The sequence below is a fragment of the Amphiprion ocellaris genome, chromosome 13 (genome assembly GCF_022539595.1).
Source record: "Amphiprion ocellaris isolate individual 3 ecotype Okinawa chromosome 13, ASM2253959v1, whole genome shotgun sequence".
Taxonomy (NCBI): Eukaryota; Metazoa; Chordata; class Actinopteri; family Pomacentridae; genus Amphiprion; species Amphiprion ocellaris.
This window is the reverse complement of record NC_072778.1, coordinates 7,895,022-7,916,982: the sequence shown is the minus strand read 5'-3', so window position 1 is coordinate 7,916,982 and position 21,961 is coordinate 7,895,022. Positions and strand designations below refer to the sequence as shown.

Sequence of the window (21,961 nt, the reverse complement as noted above, 5' to 3'; positions counted from 1 at the left end):
ACGTGGTTATTGTTTGATTAAAATGCAGGTGGTGAATATAATGAGGAAGAAGTAGTGCCTTATAGCAGGGAAATAAATGCCTCGAGTTTTGCAATTTGTTTGCATCCAGATGTGCCATACAGCTCAGTTCAGGCTTTTAACAAAATTATATAGTAATTATCCTCATGAATGCAAAACTGTAGCCATCATTTTACAAAAACCTTTGGCGTGTGGTAAAGAAAAAGAGATTGTAGAAGGGATCGGAGCTGCATACACAGCTTAGTGTCTTTGTCTGTTTTACCTTAACTAAGACAGAGAAGGGAAACTGTGCACAAAGATTACACATTCCTCATGAAGGAGCTGCGAGGCGAGGTTAGCTGCTGGTCCCTTAATGATGATGCGCGTCTGAAGGGTCATGCTGATGCTTCTTTTTATCACTGAGCTGCTGCTGCTGCTGCTGCTGCTGCTGAGCTCAGTCCAGCTCCTCGAAGACAACTTTAAAAGTCAGTGCACATTTAGAATCAAGACCGTGTCAGTATCAGCGCGGGGTCAGGCTGGTGTTGTTACAAAACAGGAAGTTTGGGATGTTTCTTCTTTTCAAAAAAAAAAACAAGAAAAAAATCTGGATTCCATTAGAATAGCTGAATTGTCCTGCTGGATATTTTCTTGAATATTTCATAAAGGTTTTGCTGCTAGCAGCTGTTGCAGATCCATATCCTCCTGAATTTAATAGCTAAACTGCTGGTTGTTATCTGATGCTTTATAGAAGTTTTTTTTTCTTTAACCCTTGTCATGACTTCACTTCTGTATTTGTGAAATATACAAAATAACTTTTTGAAATTTGGGCAATTTCTGCCTTTAAATGTGTTGTATCTTATGTTCTGATCTTCTTAAAACTCAACAGAAAAGCTTCCTTTTGCCACAAATTCAACATAATGAGGATAAATTGAAGAAATATGAAGCATGCATTAACTAATATATTCTGCTTGCCAGACGGTCATCACAGATGAATAAATGTACAGTATGTTATCCACATGTTGACTTTGTTTGTTTGGGGGTCAGTTGTTTCACCTGCTTTGAACAAACTGTTACAAAACTTAAACAACAGAAACTCAGATTTAAGCTTCCTCCCATCAACACCAATCACTGATGTGGACCTTCATGAAAATCTGTCACTTTCTGTTGCAGATTTCTGAAACATTTTTATCAGTTTGGAATCATATTTATATGCAGTTTTTAGAAAATTTTGTTGAAAAATGACGTTAAGTGTGTGTGGCCACTGACCCTTTTTGACATGCCTTTACAAGCAGAGGCTTTCATTGTTGTTGCCTTGACAAAAAATTGTCTTTCAACACACTGAGCAAGACTGAATTAAATAATCCCAAAGAACGTATAATAGCGAGCACTTGCGCTGGATATTAGTGTGAAGTGACATTATTTAACTGGGGCTGTTGCTATATTTTGTTGATCCAGTCAGAATGATTTCAAGCTTGCAAGCAGCAGTTTTGTCAGAATTACCACCCAAGTAAAGATGCTTAATATCGTGAAAAGGACTGCCATTGTTAAGAATCAGAATAGCTCCGAGCGTACTCGCCATCATGCTTGCTGGCAGACCCGATCAGGCGAAATGACTCACTGTAGTTTGCATTCCTGCCGTTTTGAGAAGTTTTTTTTTTAATGGAGTAACTGACTAAGCCTCAGTATGACACCACCTTTTAGAAAAGTGTTGAGGGAGTCGAATGAAGTTAGCCCTCTGTTCGAAATTCTCCCATTTGTCTTATTCATGAGTGTGCTTTTGAATTTGCTTGGCTGGTGGTGCAACTGCTGCTCACACTGGCAGGCGCAGGACTCAAGGATTTGACACTTGGAGGAGACTTACTTACCTCGAGAGAAGTCTGTGTGACTGTAAGGGACATTTACAGAAAGAAGCTCGATGCAGAGAGAAACTAGCAAATTGTTAGATTTACATAGATAGATGTTGTTCTGTTTTTGTTCTTCTAAATGACTGTCTTACATGCAGCATGGTTGCATGGACTTTAATTGGTCAGTATTTGCAGTTCCTCTTCATCATTTTAAAAGTCACAGGTGTGAACTTTACGTAATGATTCTGTTCCATTATAGACAGTCAGTCAGTTCTGGTCACATTCAGTGCATTAGTCCATTATTTATTGTATACTTTTTCGCAGAATGTCAGTTCTATGTTTGTGTCCTACTACCCTCAAAATGAAAAAAAAAACATTTGACCATGAAGTGGAGCGTTAAAGAGTAATATTGTGCTGCAGCTAATGATTATTTTTATTGATCTGCAGGCTATTTTCTTGATTGAATGGCGTTTCTTCACTTGTTCTGTTCAACTAATACTACAAAACCCAACCACGTTCAGTTTATTGTCACACATGATGAAGAAAAGCAGCAAGTCTTCAGACAGATGAGGAAGTTTAAATGTTTGTCATTTTACTCGAAGAAGTTAAGTCGCAGCAATTATCAAAATAATTGCTGCATCCGTATCTGAAGATCACAGATTAATAGACTAATCCTTCCTCGGCCGCGGTGACGACGATGTCAAGGCTGCAGCTAACAATTATTTTCATTATCGATTAATCTCTCGGCTGTTGTCTCGATTAATCAGCAATGTTTTTTGGTTGATAAATTGTCAGAAAGCACTAAAAGGGGGCAGTTTTTCCACAATAACAAGTTCTTAGAGCAGAAAGTGATGTTTTTTTTAATTAATTTATTTTGACCATTTCAGCTGTGTAAAACAAGATGAAGAAAAGCAGCAGAGAAGCTAAAAAGGATCAGCTAATTATTAAAATACTATTGATTTTTGCATTTCACTAACTCTGATGATGTTTTAGTTTTTTCCTTCAGATAGATGGGGTGCCCTGGTGTTGCCTGCATTCAGTTTGTTAATAATAAAAAAAAGAAAAAAAACTCTTTAATTTTTAGATGAGACTCTTAAATGTGCAGATAGACTGTTTTGTTGGGGTTTTTTGTCTCTTCTCAGTGGCAACCTTTTCACCTGCCATGCCCTCAGAGGCTCGCATGGAAATAAGGAGGAATAAAAGCTAACGACACGGCCAGTCTTGTGTGTTTGTTTGGGATCAGCGCTCACCTTTGAACTGATAACTGTGCCGCAGCTAAAACAGTCTTGCTCCTGTGATGACTCGGGGTCTGTTTCCATCCCAACCTTATTACCTGCACCATTCATACTTATTACCTGCTCGGCTGTATTTCTGCGCCAGACTGACTGCTATCCCATTACCTTCATTTTACACAATGTGAACCTGCACTGACCTGGCAATCTAAACAGGCTTTGATGTGGATTTGATGCTATGCATACGGTGTGACCACATTGTTTCTGTGCTGTCGCTCGGGGGGCACGGGCCTCGGTGTACGGAGGCAGCTGCGATGATTTGTGGGGGAATTTGACACTTAAGCGTATGCAAATGAAGTAGCGGATTAACATTCAGAGGAGGAGCTTGGTCGACCTCAGCTGGTGTGAGGCCATTAGCATAGAGGACATTAATATTCAGCGGCAGAGAGCGGGGACACAGAATAACACTGTAAGTAAAACTACAACACAGAGGGCGAAACAGAAGGAAAACAAAAGCATTTTAATGGAGGTGCCATAATAATACCCACAGGGCTACGCTCAGAAACCTCTCCACTGACAGTGGGTCTAATGGTCACACTCTTCCTCAGCGGATAGACATGCAATCAGTAACAGTGATTGGCAGGCCATTCATTGGATTCTTGTGTCTGTTGCACATAGTTAGTCTCATTCTCATTATTCAAATGGGCCCACAGACCTGACTCATTGGCTCTGCTGTGGAACTGGACGGACTGGAGTGTTCATTATGGCAAAATCCCTTGTTCCTGTCAGGAGCAAAGTGGATCTGTTCCCATCAGCACGACGTGTCAGATTGACATGAATAGGCTTATGATGTAGAGGTCAAGTTGGCACTGAGCTGTAAGGTTCACAGAGACGGATTAAAGATGAGCAACCAGGACACCAAGAACACACCAGGATATCTCTAAGAGCGAATATCCACCTTTGCATGATTTCCATGTCACAAGACATAGAAAAAGCAATCAACGCCGTCTTTCATCGTAGATAACTTTGATTACTGCAATCATTTCATTTCAGTTTAATTCAGTTTTATTTGTATGTCAGTAATCTTGGAAAATAGTGCTCAAGGTGAGACTAGGTGAAAGGAAAGTAGCAAATTTTCACGTGAGAAGGAGAAACAAAATTTTTGTTAATTTTTTTACTAATATTGCTTCCAATTGTTTTCTGTTAATCAGCCTTTTTAAGCCAATAATCAACATATAAAAACATAAAACAGTTTGTTTATATCAGAAACTGAGTATTTGTCACATACAGCCAAAAAAGGCAAAGATTTGCATTTGTAAGAATTTGCAATTTCTTTTTTTTCTTCGTCTGATTGGATTTTAGAAAGTAAAGCTTCCAATGGCACTTTGAAAACTGTGGCATTTTTCATCATTTTTAAACATCTTAAAGAGCGAACACAAAATCTACTAATCAATAACATAATTGTAGGGTTTATTTTTGAAATAAACATAATTGTTAGTTGCAGCCCTAACCTAAAATTAGCACTAGGCAGAATGTGCCAATATTTTTTTGCATTAATCGTAGCGTGCCTTTATCATCATCTCACATGCAGAAACCTCCCAGTGTCTTGTTTGAGCTTCTATTGGAGAACAGTAGAACTCAATAAAATGTAAAAATACTTGGTAGCACAGACATTATATTGCAGTGTGTGCGTGTGAAACAGGCTGAGAGTAATTACAAGAAAGGTGTTGAACATCATGTTGCCCTTATCTGAACCGTTACTGCTGGATTTATCTACCATCAGGGAAAACAAGCCACCGTAGGCATCACTTTAAGGCTTCATATGTGTCACAAAAGACTTTTAATCACTTTTATAAATGCAGTAAACTGAACAAAAGACTGTACAATTAATTATTAGAAATTTGATGTAGTGATTCTTCTTTTATTGTCATTATTTAGATGTTTCTTCTTTCTTTGCAGGTAAAATTAGCCTCAGTGATGCTGGAAATCTTAGTTAAGTACTGATTGAACAGTGTTGATTTTAATCCCTCGGTTATTAAGTATATTGCAAATTAAAGATCATTTTTAGTTTGATAAACATTAGTTATATTCTGTGTTTTCGCTGCTTCCCACACAGCAGACAACAAAACAATGGAGAAAAGCTAAATTGCCTAAATAAGTCTGCACCATTTGTTATTTACTTGGCTTGACTGAGTAAACAACATTATTATTTATTTCTCTATCAACCGAATCTCTAATATGTGTTGTTATTATGATTCGCAGCCTTATTGACAGTGAACAGACATCTGCTTTTGTAGACTCGTAAAACGTTGCTCGAAGCTCTTACATTAAAAACAAAAACATTTTATATTTTCATAATGCTGCCAGTCACTGAAAGGACTGAATCGCATTAGCTTCTGCTTCCCTTAGTTAACTCCCCGCCAACATCCCTCTTTCTAAATTAAAGAATAATACTGCTAAAAGGTGAGCAGACGGGCTGATAGTTTTGAAGGGAAAAAGTAACCTTATCCTCAGAAAACTGTGGTCAGAGCTGAATGCCTTTTGCCTGTTTATCATTCTGTTCTTTAGAAAACTGCTGTTTGGTGTGAAATCAGTGAATAGAAACAGAAAGACATAACATTTAATTTACTGTCTTGAGGTGAATTGTCTTTCCTGTCTTTTTCTAAGTTATGGATGCTAGTAATTAATGTCTGTTTATATGGAGCACAGTGATAGATGTTTAGATAACTTGATGAATTCCCAGAGCAGAAACTGGTTTGGTCTTCTATCCTTAGTGATAATAAAAGAGACACTAGTCATTCCGGCTGCAGAAGTTCCTCTGTATTGTCATATCAACCATATATGAAGTACACAAGGTGAAATTGGACCATAGTGTGACCAATATGTGGCTGTACTTCTCATGAGCCTGCCCTGCCACTAAATTATGTGTTTAGAACAGTTATAATCAAAGTTTTTATTCTAAAAATGCACAACATCACAATGTAAATAATGTCTTTCCTGCAACTTCACTGTTTTGATTCACTCTCACCACTCCCGTACACTCTAGAAAGTGATTCCAGGGACCTTTTAGTACCACTTAAATTTAATGCACGGTTGCAAAATAAAATGTAATTAATAGATTTAGATGAACCTATTAAGTTGTTGTGTTTACAGCATAATGCTGGTAATTACTCCAACTTAATATTTTGTCTAATTTTAAACTGAAATTACTGCAGTGACTGACTTAAAGCAAGATTGAAATTGTAGTGAATTCATTCAATTTTTCAATTCAAGTGGTTTCCCCTAAAGGATCAATAAAGTATTTCTGATTCTGATTCTGAACCTGATATTTCTTCATCTTGAGTTCAGACTTTCAACACCTTAAAATTGCATTCATGCTATTAATTATTGGATAATTGGTCATTAAAAATACTATTGATTGTAGAGGAAAGACTAATTCCTCTCACAGCATAGTTTGAATATTATTGTGTAAGTAGTTGTGTAAAGTAGTTTTTGATAATATATACAAACCCACTCTTCAGCACAGGGTATAGTTAGCAGGTAGCTGGTGAACATAGTAAAGCTGGATTTTCCCTCACAAGTTGGTAGTGACCCAAAGCAGAGCTAAAAGAAATCCCATAATATACACTATATGCTAAAGTCGTGTGCTATCGATCAAGATAGTTTTGGAAGAACAGACTGATACACTATGCAGCGTAATAGCAAGTCGCTTCTTGAAAGCCTCATTGCCAGTTGAACGCGTGTTACCATGGTAACCCAGCAGCTTTATTCCCTTTTACCAGCATCTGTTTGGCTGTTACACTCCGTTTAGATCTTGGTGGTAAGTGCAGCCTAATAATAGATTTATATTGAAGACTATAGTAGATGTTTGAGCTGAGTTGCCTTGGTTGCTGTACGCCATTGTTTATTGTGTGTGTCACTATTGCATTGTGGGAAATTTATGCCAGCATAGTGTCCACTTCTTGCATACTGTAAGATAGTTTGCACTTTGCATGCTGTCGGATTCAAACTGAGGTTTTGGACATGGTAAAATATTCTCACATACTGTTTTAATGTACTAAATATCATGTAAGTATTTAAATACAAATGCAGTTAAAATGAATATTGGACCTAAATCACTAGGTGGCCAGAAATATAGTTCGAAATAAGTGTTGCACCATAACTGCTGGACACTTGCTGACTGTATTAAGTCAAAAGGTTATAATATGTCGCTTTAGTATTCACAGCTTGTTTCTGCTACACCCAAGTGGTCAAAACCAAATAAAAAGTTATTGCAAGTTTAATATACTCAATATTCATGATTACATAGCTGACCAACAATGATGTGCCTGAAAACAGGCAAAAATATTACATTTAACCTTGAAAATGAACTCTTTTAAAAAGAATAAATATGAAAAAGACCTTTAGTAAAAGAACAAAACAAAAAAAGTCTTCTAAATCACCCTTTGGAGCAGGTTTTAAATGAACCACTCACTGACCTTCAACCTGAGCTTTGGTCGAGCTTTTCCTACATTTTTTCCCTTGAAAACCTCCTCATGCAACAAAACTATCTTAGAACAAGCCTAGAGAAATCAAATATTAATTTTAAATCTGGCATTCATCTTCGTTTTAAGCTGTGTTCCTCTTTTTGTGTCAAGGCAATAGGGTTATATTCGCAGGTCATCGTTTCAAAAGAGGCATATATCATTTCAACTTAAGGGTTTTGACTTGACATGAAGTACCTTACATTCAAATCAAATACGTTAGGGCGTTGATTATTGTTTTATATCTTTCTGCACATTGTATTTTTGCATATCAGCCATTGAGCCATTGACTATTTTCACAATGAAACTAAGAGTCATGATTCATATAATGCCTTTGAGTTTTAACATAGAATATTAATGTATATACAATAAGCATGTAATGACAAATGTTAAAAAATAATACTATTCTACTATAGTAGAGAGAAATTAAAAAGATATTTGTCCATATCACTGGCTCACACAACAGTCTTTGTGATTAAATGTAATTCTGGCCATGGGATGCTCCTAGAGGATGTTCCCAGAAAATCATATGAAGAAAAAAAAAGACCTCTGGTCAAATCACGAGCGTCAGTAACATCCAGCAGGATGCTGGGACAATAGACCCACCTTTTTCCTGGCCCTTTCCCATGGTTCCTTCCAGGCTGCACTGTCGCTCAGATAACAACAGGCAGACGGGCCTGTAGTCAGTCTATGTCCTGTTGTTCTCTCTGTCCGACGTGGTTTGGGAGTTTGTCCTGAAACTGAGAGGTCACAGGTTGATATCTTACACCCGGGCGACGTGTTCAGATGAAGGATCTTTGAGCGAAATGCTGACATGTTCCCTTTGTACTATTTATACTGCGATATAACCACAATGCAGCTCTGTTTATTCTTCTGTAATTGCAAAACCATCTCCAAGAGTTGCTTGGAGGATTGTCTGCTTATTTCAAAATTGGGCAGCACTAATTCTGTTCAGTTATTGTCAGTAATGGCTCGGATATATTAGTGTCATTTTCCAATATCTTTTGAGATAGGTCATAAACATGCATAGCATCAATTTGAGCTAAATACTAACATCAGCATGCTATCATGGTCAGTGCTAACATGCTGATGCTTCCTATGTTTGCAGCTTTAGCATGCTGATTTCTGATTAAATAAATTGAAGGGAAACCTATTTGTCTTGCTGGAATTTGGTCAGAAATGATGATGGGATTGGATAAAAATTTCAGATTCACCAAAGGTACAATTTATCCTGAGGGAGACGTGCATATCTGGATTTTGTGCACTATAGCTTAATTTCAGTCTGGCCCAACTGGTGGTCTTCATTTCCCAACCTTGTTTTCCAAAAATGACATTTCTACACAACTATACCGCATTTGTGCTTTGAAAGAAGCATAATTTCATTTGGAAGGGGGCATATTTTGTTAATGAAAGCTAAGACTGTGATGCAAAAGGAAAGGCTTCCAGTTTGAGAAAGCACAGAGTCCATGTATGGAGGCATAAGAGGAGGATGAAGGCATAAACCAGCGGCAGGATTCTCACCAAGGTGACCTGGGTTTGCATCCTGTGTGGGACCATCATTTAGACACCAAAACCACATGGTTAGATTTAAGAAAATAGCATGGTTTGAGTTAAAATCTGACCCTTTTAAGAAGCTTCTCCTCTGATTTCTGGGTCACCATGGTGATGAGTCCTACCCATCAAATATGTGATTTGTTGGCTGAGAATGAGCAATAGTAAATGGCAAAGATGCGTTTATTTGATAGGTATTTGTGATCTGTCACAATCAGACCTGGTCCTGGCAGAAAATATTTTCAAAACCCAAGTGAGAATGTTATTCAGTAGTATAGGTTTGTAATTTTTAGGAGAGATCCTGGACTGGATTTACACACAGCCTTGCAATTAGCTGGTCCAAAGATTTACTTTAGTCTTTTTTATATTGATTTGCAATGTTGTGTGCCACTTAACTTAAAGCAGCGTAGCTCCTGCTGTATACTTTACTGTAAAATATTCAAACCTGTAATATTTCATTGCCGAGCAGAAGAAGAAGAAAAGTTCAACGGTAGATACCATGAGCAGAGGGAGGCACACACTGTACTTCAGCGTCGTTAGACCAGCAGCCAGACTCTGCTCTGAGCTGGTTTCTGCATGTTTCGTCATTTTGCTGATCAGCTGTTTGACTCGCATGTAGTTTTTCCTGTGAGATGAACTTAATGGAATTATTCTGAAGAAGTAAGCAAAAGACTACATACTGTCTTCATTTACTTACTTTTTTCCGCACATCGAGTCAGGGAGCATTTGCTGAGCATGCACGCTCTTCTTTAGCAACTGTATCTGCCAGGCATAAATATGAAGTGACATCCTTTAGTCGCTCACAAACTCTGCTCAAACATCGTGCATGTAGCAAAGCATCTGTCCTGCTGAAGTGTCACTGAGCAAGACACTGCATGCACACAACTCTGAGAGGATTGCACTGAGGCTGATCCTGACCTCTGGTCTTCTGAGAGAGGATTTCATTTTCAAGAAATTCATCATCGCCATTCTTACTGGCACCCAGAAAATATTGGTTTTGAGTGATTATCACAGATTATGCTCTCATGGAACATTGGACTCATTTCTAAGCCTCACATTCACTGTCGATCTTGTTTGATATATGACATGAGCTTGGCCTGATACAGACTGTAGCACAATAATGAACAGTTATGTTTAGGTGCGCTGCACAGCCGCAACTATGCATCAACATTGAAATGTTTGTGATGGAGTTTAAATCACACATAACAGAGATATTTAAATATTTTTTCTATGCTCTCTAAGGTGATTTAAATGCTGCTGACTATGAAACCATTAAAAGACTGCTAAAGGCCAACAGTAGAGTCAAAAATCTAATAAAAGCTAATAAAAATTGCATTTAAAAAACATAAAACACTTTACACTTTCCTTTATCGCCAATTAATTGATGAAATAATGCAATGCACTTTACTCCCCTATTTGTCGTTCTCTCATTCATTTCACAGTTTAACCCTCTAAACCCTCTAAATGAGCCGGCGAGTTTAAAAGGCATAGTATCTTAAGAAAAATACCCCAAAATACACCTTTTATTGGAGTCAGAGGCTGTAAAAACAGAAAGAAACATGGGGTAATCAACTTTTCAGTGACCCTTAAATGTATTATGTGTGAATCAATTTTCAGCTGAACTGCAGGCAGTGTTTACAAAAAGCAGATAGGAGACAAACATGAAAACAAATTAAACATGTAAGCAGTAAAACATCTTTTCTATGTAGAACCACCATTTTTCTAGAATTGGTAGCACCTTTGGGCAACATGGGAGAATGTTGAACATGTGGTTTTCAGTTTTTTTCAATTTTTGTTGATGATTTTTGGCTTTATAGCTGTGTTGCACTGCATGAAAGACATTTTTGAGTTCTCTCTTCTTCTGGTCATGATTGTGCTGGACTGGTCATAGAGGTGCAGGACTGTTACATTGCAGTAAAAGTTGTCCCACAGTAAGTAAAAAGTGTCACAGGAGCAAAAAGCGCCCAGAAACTTGAAATGTATACATAAGCATGTTGTTTAAGTTTGTCCTTTAATGGCAGTTTCTCAGTCAGTTTAGTCTCAACATGTGAGTTTGTGTTCAAAACAGGAGAAAAACAGAACACATTTCCAAACTGAATAATATCAGTGGATTTGATGAAATCCAGAATTGATCACGCTTCTTGTTGACCAGTGGGAGGAAGTGTGCCGTGTTGATTGTTTATTGGCCTAATTAGCGCAGCAGAGGGAAATACAGGCAGGATGGGTAGATAGAGTGGTGTTGGTGTGTCCAAACCAGAACCTGCATACTCGCTCTTCTTTTCCTTTTAATTTCTCATGGGTGCGGTAAATAATTTTATTTCCCTGCTTTGTCATTCATGCAACTTGTTGTTGCTTTCGCATTTTCATCCGTATTGATGTTTGTTGCCACTTAACATGGTGCTTTGTTGTTGTGTCTGTGCTGGTTATATTGACTTATTTTTGTTTGTCTCCACTGAGGTGAAACACTTTTAAAGCTGTTTGGGTTTTCGGTGAACTTGTCCGTGTTTCAGGTTTTTTACTTTTATTACTTTTATGTGCAGACCTGCAACTATTGATTGCGATTTTTGTTTACTTTTTTAATGTGTAACATCAGGTACCTTCAATTTGCCTGTTTTTTTCTGAACAATATTCCAAACCAAAGTTTAGAGTTATATAAAATGAGGGACGGCAGTGTTTTCCAAGCTGGATGTCACAATAATCCCAGATAATTAACAAGTTCGGAAACAAATCTAAAAGATTTTCCTGCTGCATGCAACTGTGTTTATTTCATGTTTGGTTTCCCTGAAAATAATTGATTGTTTTCAGTATCTTGGCCTCTAAAAGTCATTAAAGTAGCTGAGGAGTAAATGAGCCATGAGTTTATTTTCAGTGTATCTTCTAAAAAGATGGACACCATTATTCTCACCTGTGAAACCTGAACAAATGAGTGTATTTTTGTTTGATCGGGTGATTTTATGAAAAATGTTCTGATAATTTCTGCTCTGATTATGTGCTATTTTGAACATAGAGTAGTGCTGAAATTAATTTTTACTAATTTAGCCGATGCAAGTCTCACTGTGTCGGTGTGGAACTTGACCAAGGGCACTTTAGCAGTAGAGTGGTGTAATTGCTGCTGTGGGAATCAATCCTGCAACCTTCTGGGTGAAAGCTGGCTGTGGTGAATGTGTGTCCAAGCTCCTCTTTATTAAAACGCCAGACTTCTGTGTTTTAACCCTCCACTGTAACACAATCAGCGGTTTCTTCTGTCTGACACTGAAAAGGAGAGCGAGCGAATGAGAAAGATGCTGAAGCAAATTGACAGACATGCAATTAAACATGGGAACTTCCTCCCTGACTTCATTTATAGGGAGAAAGTTCATTCCTGGGGAATGTGGAGTGGCTGTTCAAGGGCAATGACTTTCCTCCCGCTGCATTCATTTCTCTTCATTTGCATAATGCTTGGCTGGTGGCTGTACGGTGGCCAAATGCAGCAACATGTTAAATCTGCATTATAGAAAAACACTTAAGACCCAAGAGGATAAACCTGCAATGATATCAGACATTAGTTTGTACCGGATCTTGGCATGATTAAAGTGTTGTTCATGCGGTCAAAAGGAGAGTCTCCCGTAGTTTGTTATTCTAAGCATCTCTTAATAGATACAGTACCTGTGCGGTAAAGTTTTTCTCTCAAGGATCACCACGTCATTGCATTTATTTTGCACAAAATTCACACTGCATTGATGCCAAAACCATGAAATTAACCACATAGTCAGTCTTACGTTCTCCTCTTTTGTTTGTCTTTTGTTAAGATTAGAGCTGTTTACAATTTGTATTTTTGCTTTATGTGGAAATTGCCTTTTTTTAAAGTATCCGATTAATTGTTTGATCTGTAAATAAAAGAATGAAGAAACCCTCAAAACATCCAGGAGCCCAAATGGGCATCGTTAAATTGCTTTTTTGTCTGACCAGTCCCCAATAAATTCAGTTTACAGTGTTGTAACAGCAGCAGAAGTAGCAAATCCTCACATCTGATGAGCTGAATCCAGCAAATATTGATGTTTAAATGTATTTAGTTAAAAAAATGATATTACTAAACTTGTTCAATAAAGTATCTGTAAATTGAATAATTGATTAATTACCTGATTGTTTTAGCACTAATATAGTTGATTAAATACTAAATATTTAAAAATAATCTTTGATTTGTATGAAAAGTTGCTTTTTAGATTTAGACGTTGATTATGGACATTTCAGGTAAATCTATGTAGATGAATATGTCCTCCACTTAAGATCCTGCCACAGAAAGTGCACCTGAAACATGATTTCTTTAAAGAAGAAAGAAAGAAAAAGTGCAGCTTTATTAGACTCATTTTTGAAATGTGTTTTCCATCAATAGCCTTCACCAATACAATGAAAATAAATGCTGCCTTGCTAAAGATCATTGTGAGTCTTTGGTTCTGATAAGTTCTCGTGCTCCTCAATAACCCGAAGCTGTCTGAATCTTTTACAGCAGTAAAACTTTGCTGGTCCACCAGTCAGCTGTGCTACATGCTATTCAGGAGCTGAATGGGGTTTTAGACATTGGTAATTCTCCAAGGTCAGGCCCCAGACACGCCTACACTCTCCGAGGCTTGTCTGCTACAAGAGGCTGGAAGCAATAACGAAAAAATACAGACTAACAAAAAGGAAGATGGCTCATGCTAAACAGAGGCGCGAGTGGTGGATGGACTGTAAGAAAGATACAGTATAAGTATAGAAATAGTGAGGCATATATGTATGAGCATCTTACATGCAATGCGTAGGGATATTGAGTGTTTTCATAGACAGTAAAACTTTGTGTCATCTGCCCATCCATTCTGTATGGACAATTCTTCATGCGAGGACTTAACCCTCAGCTCTGTTGCTATTTACTGAGGATCCTCCCTATGCTGTCCCTCCAATCCTCTGGATTTCCTGCAAATCCCTGGGGCCTGGCCAGTGCTGGTGATTTGTGGTTGGTTGGTGGGCAATTGACACATTGATAAATCCCCCTCAGATGGGGTACGATCCGTTTGAATCAATAGAGCCTTATCGGCTGACGGCCGTCACGGCTGCAACCATGTCTGTTCACCTCAGGTCCCTCGGAGTCAGCCTGATTTGTAGCATTTGACAACAAACATCGTCACGCCACGTGGTTCGTCAGAGAGTCCACGGGCATAAATGAAGGCAGGACATTGTCTGTCAGTGAGCAACGGCAGAGAGGATGGGAGACAGACAGCGAGGGGGAGGTGGATCTGAAGAGAGACAGGCAGAGATGAAACAAAAAAAGACGGAACAGTGCAGGCTCCATTTTTCATAGTAAATATGTGTCATTTACAATTTTATAACCTGCTACCAGTCATGGAGTCAAAGCAGAGCTCCTAGCGTTTCCTGCCGGGCAGCACAGTGAGCCTCCTCTGTGTGGGTTCAGCCTCAGCCAGAGGATTCATATGGCTTACGTCCACTGGCCAGGCTTTAGCTGTTCTCCGGCCCGCCTGGCTCCGTTCCAGCTTCTCCTCTGTCTTTAGATCCGAGCCAAACCTGGCCGGTCCACAGCTCAGCCAGCCACGTTCACAATTTGGCGAGACGCTGGCCAAAAGCTGCGCGAAAGCTCCAGTTTGGAGGATTAGTGGTCACTGATTCTAAATCGAACTTTTCATGGATATAATGGCAAAGTTCTGAGCGACATTTAGCTTTATTAGCTAGCACTACTAAATGCATATTTATTTACAAAATAAGTGATCTGGAGGAGAGCAATGAAGCTGCCAAGTCCCATTTGTTTGTGAACGCTGAAACTAAATGCTGTTCATGCACATGAAATGTGCTTGTTATTTTCTGATTCCTCTGTTGTCTGGGTGGGAGGCTTTTCAACAGAGACACAAACTAAACCATATCATCTATGGTTGAACCCTGCTGGGCTGAGCAGAGCTAATGGAGACAAGACAATAGACACTGCTGTCAACTCTGCTCTTTGTGAAATAGATGCATTTATTTATTTATTTTTTTTTTAAAGGGTGGTTTTAGGCCTGAGCCAAATATCAGTCGACTGCCAAAATGAGCTATATTGAGTTAGAGCAGAAGATATTTTGTAAAATTCAGTTCCAGGAAAATCTTGAAAACAGGGTGGGAAGGGCACAGGGAAAAATAATTTGAAACTAATAGTAAAAGTGATTCTACCATTGTGGAAAGCAGAAGTGAAGTCAGTATGAGTGAAATGCTGTTTAACTTAGGCTGAGGGGAAGTTAACTAACCCTCTCCTGCAAAACTGAATAATGGGGATTTCAAGAAAGACAGTTTCCTATAAAACAGGGGTGAAACGCTTTTCATTAAAACAGTAAGAGGAAGCTTAATGAATACCGGAGTCTGTAAAACAGAGTGATGGGCGCCCTCAGGATGACAGCACTTGAAAAATTTATCTCCAACTCTAAATCCAGGCAGTTTATGTCAAAATGAGGATCAGGCTCTTGTATGAAATCCTGCTTCAGCTGCAGTTGAGCAGTTCAGAGTTCAACAGAGCCATACAGGTAAAATATAGTTTGTCTGGCACCAGAAAGTGATAATTAGCCAAAATTAAAGAAAGAGGCCTGTGATATTCTGCGTTTTCTCGTCGTGCTTAAAGCTTGATATCTTCTGTGTCATGGACAATGTTTGAAGAGAAGACTATAAAATACTTCATCACCTGTAAAACACGTTGATTCAGATGCAACAGTATTGGCGATAAAATCTAGTAATCTAGTAAAGTATTAAAGTTAATTACTTCTTCGGAGGTAAAGTGGCTCCTGATGCAATGCATTGTAAGCAGATTTTTTATTTCGATGCAGTATTTGGTCAATGTGGAAGGGGTTTTCAGTACTTTATACCACCGGTTAGTTTAGCAATACATCATATTTTGTTAGATGCTTTATGTAAAATCGGAATCATGCAAAGGAATGACAGCTGTCGGGTGAATTTAATTAAGTAAAAACTTTGATATTTCCCTGTAAAATGTACGAAAGTAGAAGTAAGTAGTAAGTCTACACTAGAGTAAATGTGTTTGGTTTATTCTACTGCTCAGAGACTTTAAAAACTATCAAAGCTTGGGATATTAAACTAAAGGGGACCACTGTTGTTGTTGTCATGGTTACTTCAGTCCAGCGGTGGAGGAGCTTGTGAGATCTTTAATTTGAGTAAAAGTACTAATACCAAACTAAAACTACTCCATCAGAAATCCTGCTTTGAAAATGCTGTTTAACACAGGAAATGTACTTAAAGTATTAAAAGTACTCAGTGCTGTCTGATGGAGTTGTTATCTATTGTATTGTTAAGAAAATCACGTGAGCAGCTTCTTGCTGTTGACTGAAAGGTAATCAGTGATTGTTTTATTTAGCACTGCAACTGATGATTATTTTTATTTTAATTATTGAATAGCTGATTGTTTGGTTTGTAAATCTTTTTTTTTTTTTTTTTTTTTTTTTTAAGTGGCATGTGCATCATACTAAACACAGTTCTTGTTTGGTCAAACCGGAAGTTCAAACCACATAACTGATTAAAACTTCTGAAATAATTGAAAAGAAAAGCAGAAAATTCTCACATCTGAGAGGCTGGAATCAATAAATTTGAAGTGTTTTTGATTGGAGGATATCTTAATAAATTCATCATTAAATCTAACCATTAGTAAAATAGTAGTTGCTGATGAATTTTCTGTCCGTCAACTGCTCCACTTAAATCTGGTGTTGAGTTGTCAAATTTATAGCGAGAAATCATTATTTTTTTTTAAAGCCTCTTCAGGGGTTTTGTATTGTAAAATCTCAATTTGTACAGTTACTGATAAGCATGTGCAGCTGCCTGATGAGTGCAGTGCAGTAAAAAGTACGCAGGTGTAGATTTTAGGGGGGGAAGCAAGGCATGCATTATTAGACATGCATTTATCCACCACAATACAAACAGTAGAAGCAAAGGGCTTATATTTTGAAAATCAGCTATCGTACTGACTCATAGATGCATTTGTATGATGTGTTCTGAATGTGTAGAAAGTTTTGAGCATGTGCAAACGGTAAAAAGTCCAGCAAGGTGATTAAAATTATTTTTAAATCACTGAACAGGTGCTGCATACACATTTAAAGAGATCACCAAAACAAAAGACCCCCAAAGGTGACAGAGGAGTAAATCCAGCCTGTATATATTGTGATGACTCAATGGAGATGATGTTAAATGAGAAAATGTGAGCTAAATATTTCAAAGCAATACACCGTGCCTGAGAGCCTTGCTGCATTATAGTCCATTATATTTCAAGTTGTCACCTGATGTCTGCATTTTTTTGTTTTCCTGTGATGATTAGATCATAAAATGATTCACAAAAAGCACAAATCAGTGCAATAAAAAAGACTATATTGCCGGAAATTAAATGTTTTGATGCTCAAAATTATCAAGAGTTCCTGCTTACCTCCTGCAATATTATTTTTTTTTAGGCTTTTATTCTGACAGGTGCAGGTAAACGGCCGGAAAAATGGAGGAAATTTAGTTATATTGACGTCGTATTTTCAGTTTTTTTGGGAATCACATTGATGAGAGCACAAGTTTTGTCTGTACTTACTTCGCGTTGTCATATTTTATATTATACCTTTTTTCGTAGTTATATTAAGTTTTTAAAGTGGACGTTCTCTGTTTTTTTGTCAGTTAACTTTTTTTTTAGAGGTGTTTGCTTTTCACACGATGACATTCTGCACTTTATGTGAAAAATATACGTATGTTTTGAAGCAGGTACACAATATAAGGCAATGAAAGTTCAAAATAAGTGAGCTAAAGCTGCGTTTTGTGTGATTTAGCTAATGCTAGATACTTCAGTTAGCTTGATCAGAGTTTTAAGTCACTGCAATTCAGAGGCCATCTCATTGATAATAAAGAGGCAGCTATTTAACGGACATGTTTTATTTTAAAGCAAAGTATATCATCAAACATTTCCCAGTTCTAGCTCCTATAAGGGAAGCATTTGCTGACTGATACAAGATCTTAGAGACTGTGCTGGAGCATTATGGTGAGATTATCGGTCTGCTCATTGAGCTACAGATCCGCCGTGTTTTATTCATCACTGAAGCTTTTGTGAACCATCAGTTAAAAGAGCTGGACCATCATTCAGCCAAGGATGCTGTAATATAAATGAGCTACACTGCTGCAGTGGATGACATTTCCTTCATTCTGATGAACACCGTTCTTCTGTAGTTTATTTTGAGTGACTCCCACATACACAGTCCCACTGCCTTACGTTCAGTACACTAAATGTGCCACTAATCTGAGATTTCAAACCCAACACAAATGTATTAGAATTACTGTGCTCGGCTGTTTATGGAAATTATTTAGACTATTAGAAATATTCAGTCACATGTTAGGGATGTTTTTAATATTTGTGTCTTCTGGCTTAGAGCTGAGTGGCACAGACAGAGCAAAAAAGAGTTAGGATTGCACAAAGGACTAATGCAGTGGCTATACTGAACGTGTTGGTAAAGGTGATGTGCTCCTGGATGTATCTGTTTACTTGCTATACCTGCAGCGCACAGGTTCTAGCAAAAGAAGACAGTGAGATTTTATTTTAGGATTGCCGTGTCTGCTGTTTTTGGACTCAGCACAGCACTGTGAAACTTCAAGCTTTTTTTTTTTTTTTTTTTTTTTTTTTACCCAGTTTGTGTAATATAGGCAAGTTAACATCTACAGACTACAGTAGACTCTGTAAGGGGTAAAGTTACTGCCTTGATATTGGCTAATAAATGGGGATAAACAGGATGATAAAGACCCTATAGTGGAAGTTTGATTCAAAGTAGGCCTTTTCTGTCAACTGGTAGTTTGATTTAGAAACATATAGACCCTATTTGAACCATTTCTGTGTAGAGAAAAAAAACATTAACAGGAGAATGGTCTATTTTGTGTTCACTGTACCCATAGGGTAATGCTATGTGCACATTCTGAGCTCTGAGCGACAAAATTACAATACACCAAGCGTGGCTAACTGCACTGTTGCCATGTTACCATTGAGATGTTGTTCAAGCACTTGTTGACGATGCTAAAGGTTAGGATTGGAACTGTGTAATGGCAATAATATGTTTTTCTTACTCCTTTCTGACACAATGGAACATCTGGACATTGTTGGAGGAGAGATATAGGTTGGAAGGAGTAAAATAAAAACATGAGTGATTGACTCTTCATCGTGTTTTTGGAGCATCGGGCATCCGCTTGTAGATTCATATCACCAGCGTCTATTGAAAATAACTTAAAGTGAGTTGTTTTTTGACCTGTAGATATTGTTGATTTTGGTTTTTATGTATTGATAATGCAGTAAGAAAGACAGATAACAATTATTTAATGTATTTGTACAGCACTGTTTAAAACCACAAGTTGCAAAGTACATAAATACTCAAATATCAAATAAGGCAAATAATAAAAAGACAGCCTTTGGACACATTCATATCATGCAGAATCTCTCAAAATGACCAGTCTGTGTGTTTGCAAGTTGCACATAATTAAATGGATAATGGATGACTGTCAACACATAATATTTTAACTCTTAAACAACCAGCTTTATGACCTAAACACTATATGACAGGAATGCAGCGTTATCCTTTAATATCAAATACAGTAGCTTGTAGTGTCTATTTGTCACGAGAGCTGTTTGATCTCTGGGTTATGCCATTAATTTTTAGTTTTATTAAAAATAGTACCAGTGCAGAAATTGCCTGCGCAGAGCATGGTGATTGAGAGCTGCTGTGTGAGTGTAGAGAGTGAGCATCTTGTTCACCCTTCACTTGACTGTCAATCCCAGGAGTGCCCGCCCCCTCATGGTACTGGATTATGGGTTGAACTCAATCTGAATGCTGAGTAGCACCAAAGTCAGTCTCCGTCTCTCTCTCTCTCTCTCGCTCTCTCTCTCTCTCTCTCTCTCTCTCTCTCTGTGTGTGTTTTGTCCTGGCGTGTCACTCTTCTCCGTCTGTGTTTCTGAAATAGATGTATTGACATGACACCACACACATGCTGGCTGTTCACACCTGCTGATTCTCACAGTATGACTCAGTCCGTCAAACACACACAGAGGCTCATGCGGTTCATGCCAAGTGGACAGCTGGTCAGTGGTGTGTGTTTGACTGCCGAATTTTCTATTTCAATTAAAAATTTCCATGCAAAGATTGTTTTTATGTTAAAGGGAAGATTTGACGCTGTAGTACCACCAGTGCTGGCAGCACACACACACTTCCATATTCCAGGGATGCACACAGAAAATCCTGGCTTGTTTTCATACATCAGTCTGTTTTATACTTTTACAGTGAGGGTCAGTGATGTGTTTTTTAACTGTTTGGGTGCAGATACTCACTCTTATTAAACTGGTGGGAGAAGAATAATTACAAGTCAATATTTTCATGCTAAAGTATCTGTCCATTTTTTAATGAAATTTTCAACTATAATGCATTTTCTATCGGTATTTTAATGCTAAAATTGTGCTTAAGCACAAAACTTATCGAATGCTTTTGTTTTTAGAAAATGTAATTTTTTTCCCCCTAGTTTTGCAAATAATTCATAAAGCAATGAGACCAAATAATTGTTGCTTTTAGCTTACAACAATGCATTTGTGTCAACACGGAATTTGAAAATGTCATCTTGAGCTCAGAGAAATTGTCCATCCTTTATGGATCCAATTAAATGATTTGTTAAAAAGGAAGTCACAATGTTATTTATGGATAGAAGTATACATCTTGTTGTAGTTCCCAGCATTATCTGTTGAGGAGGCTGTGTTTTTTTTTTTTTTTTTAACAGAATTGATGCTCCAGTTTTTGAAAATTCCCTAAACACTAAAAATTATTCATACTTAAATTGACAGATGTAGTATTTGGTGGCATGAATCAGATGTATTCAGATGAATTGAAAACACAATCTGGCTTTACTTGATCTTTCCATGAGTGAAAAGTTTTCCAAAATGCCTCATAACTGTTCAACCTTCACTGTCTTATGCGTTTTACTGAGTTCATTGTGTAATCCACAGCTCCTAACTAACTCATGATCACTTATTAATATCCCGCTTAGCTGAGGGTTACGTCCAGGTCCTCCACACCACATGTCTTCCTCTTTGCATCAGGCCCAACGTGTATGAGACGCGTTGACCTGCGGGGCGCTCCGGTCACCGCTTAGTAGGCTTGACACTGCTCGATGGTGACAACACTAATTGTCAACATCTGGGAAGTGCTTGCCATCCCGCAGCCCGGCGGAGAATGAAACGTGGTGATCTGTCACAACGTGTCAGAGGAAATTAGCATCAGTTAAACGTCGGTGGGTGGAGGGGTGGGGGAGAGTTGCCCTGCTAACATTATCAGGAGTTTTTGTGAAGAGGGGGAAGAGAGCAAACAAGCTTTTAGAGGAGTAATTTCAGGGCAAAAAGATTTGCATGATCATGTTTCCTCACAGAGTTGCTGTCCCAGCTGTGAGAAGACGACCACTGCTTCTGTCACTTATTGCCACTGCTAGCGCTGGTGTTAAACCTACTGCTACCCCTGTCAGCACCTCTACTACTACTGCTACTATTAATACACCTGCTGTATAATTATTATTGCTGCTACCACTAATGACACTGTTACTATTGAGCTCATACTACTGTGGCTGCTACCGCTACTATTATTTCTACTCATAATACTGTCACCTCTCCTTTCGTGCAAGTGTTTTTCACAGGTTAAGCAAATCACTCACGTTTGTTTATTGATACATGAAAGGAAATAATAACCACCATATTCAAAAGTAGGGGCTAAAATTGTCCTGACCTGCTGTGAAAGGTACAAAGAGCAGTGATTTGTAAAGCTGTTGGACCCCA

At 38.0% G+C, this 21,961-nt stretch overlaps 1 protein-coding gene across 8 annotated transcripts in view; it reads left to right on the top strand.

Annotated features, from left to right (window-relative positions):
- The window catches only part of ldb2a (LIM domain binding 2a), a 130,056-nt gene that overhangs the window by 33,125 nt on the left and 74,970 nt on the right, over positions 1-21,961 (top strand). The window lies entirely within an intron of this gene.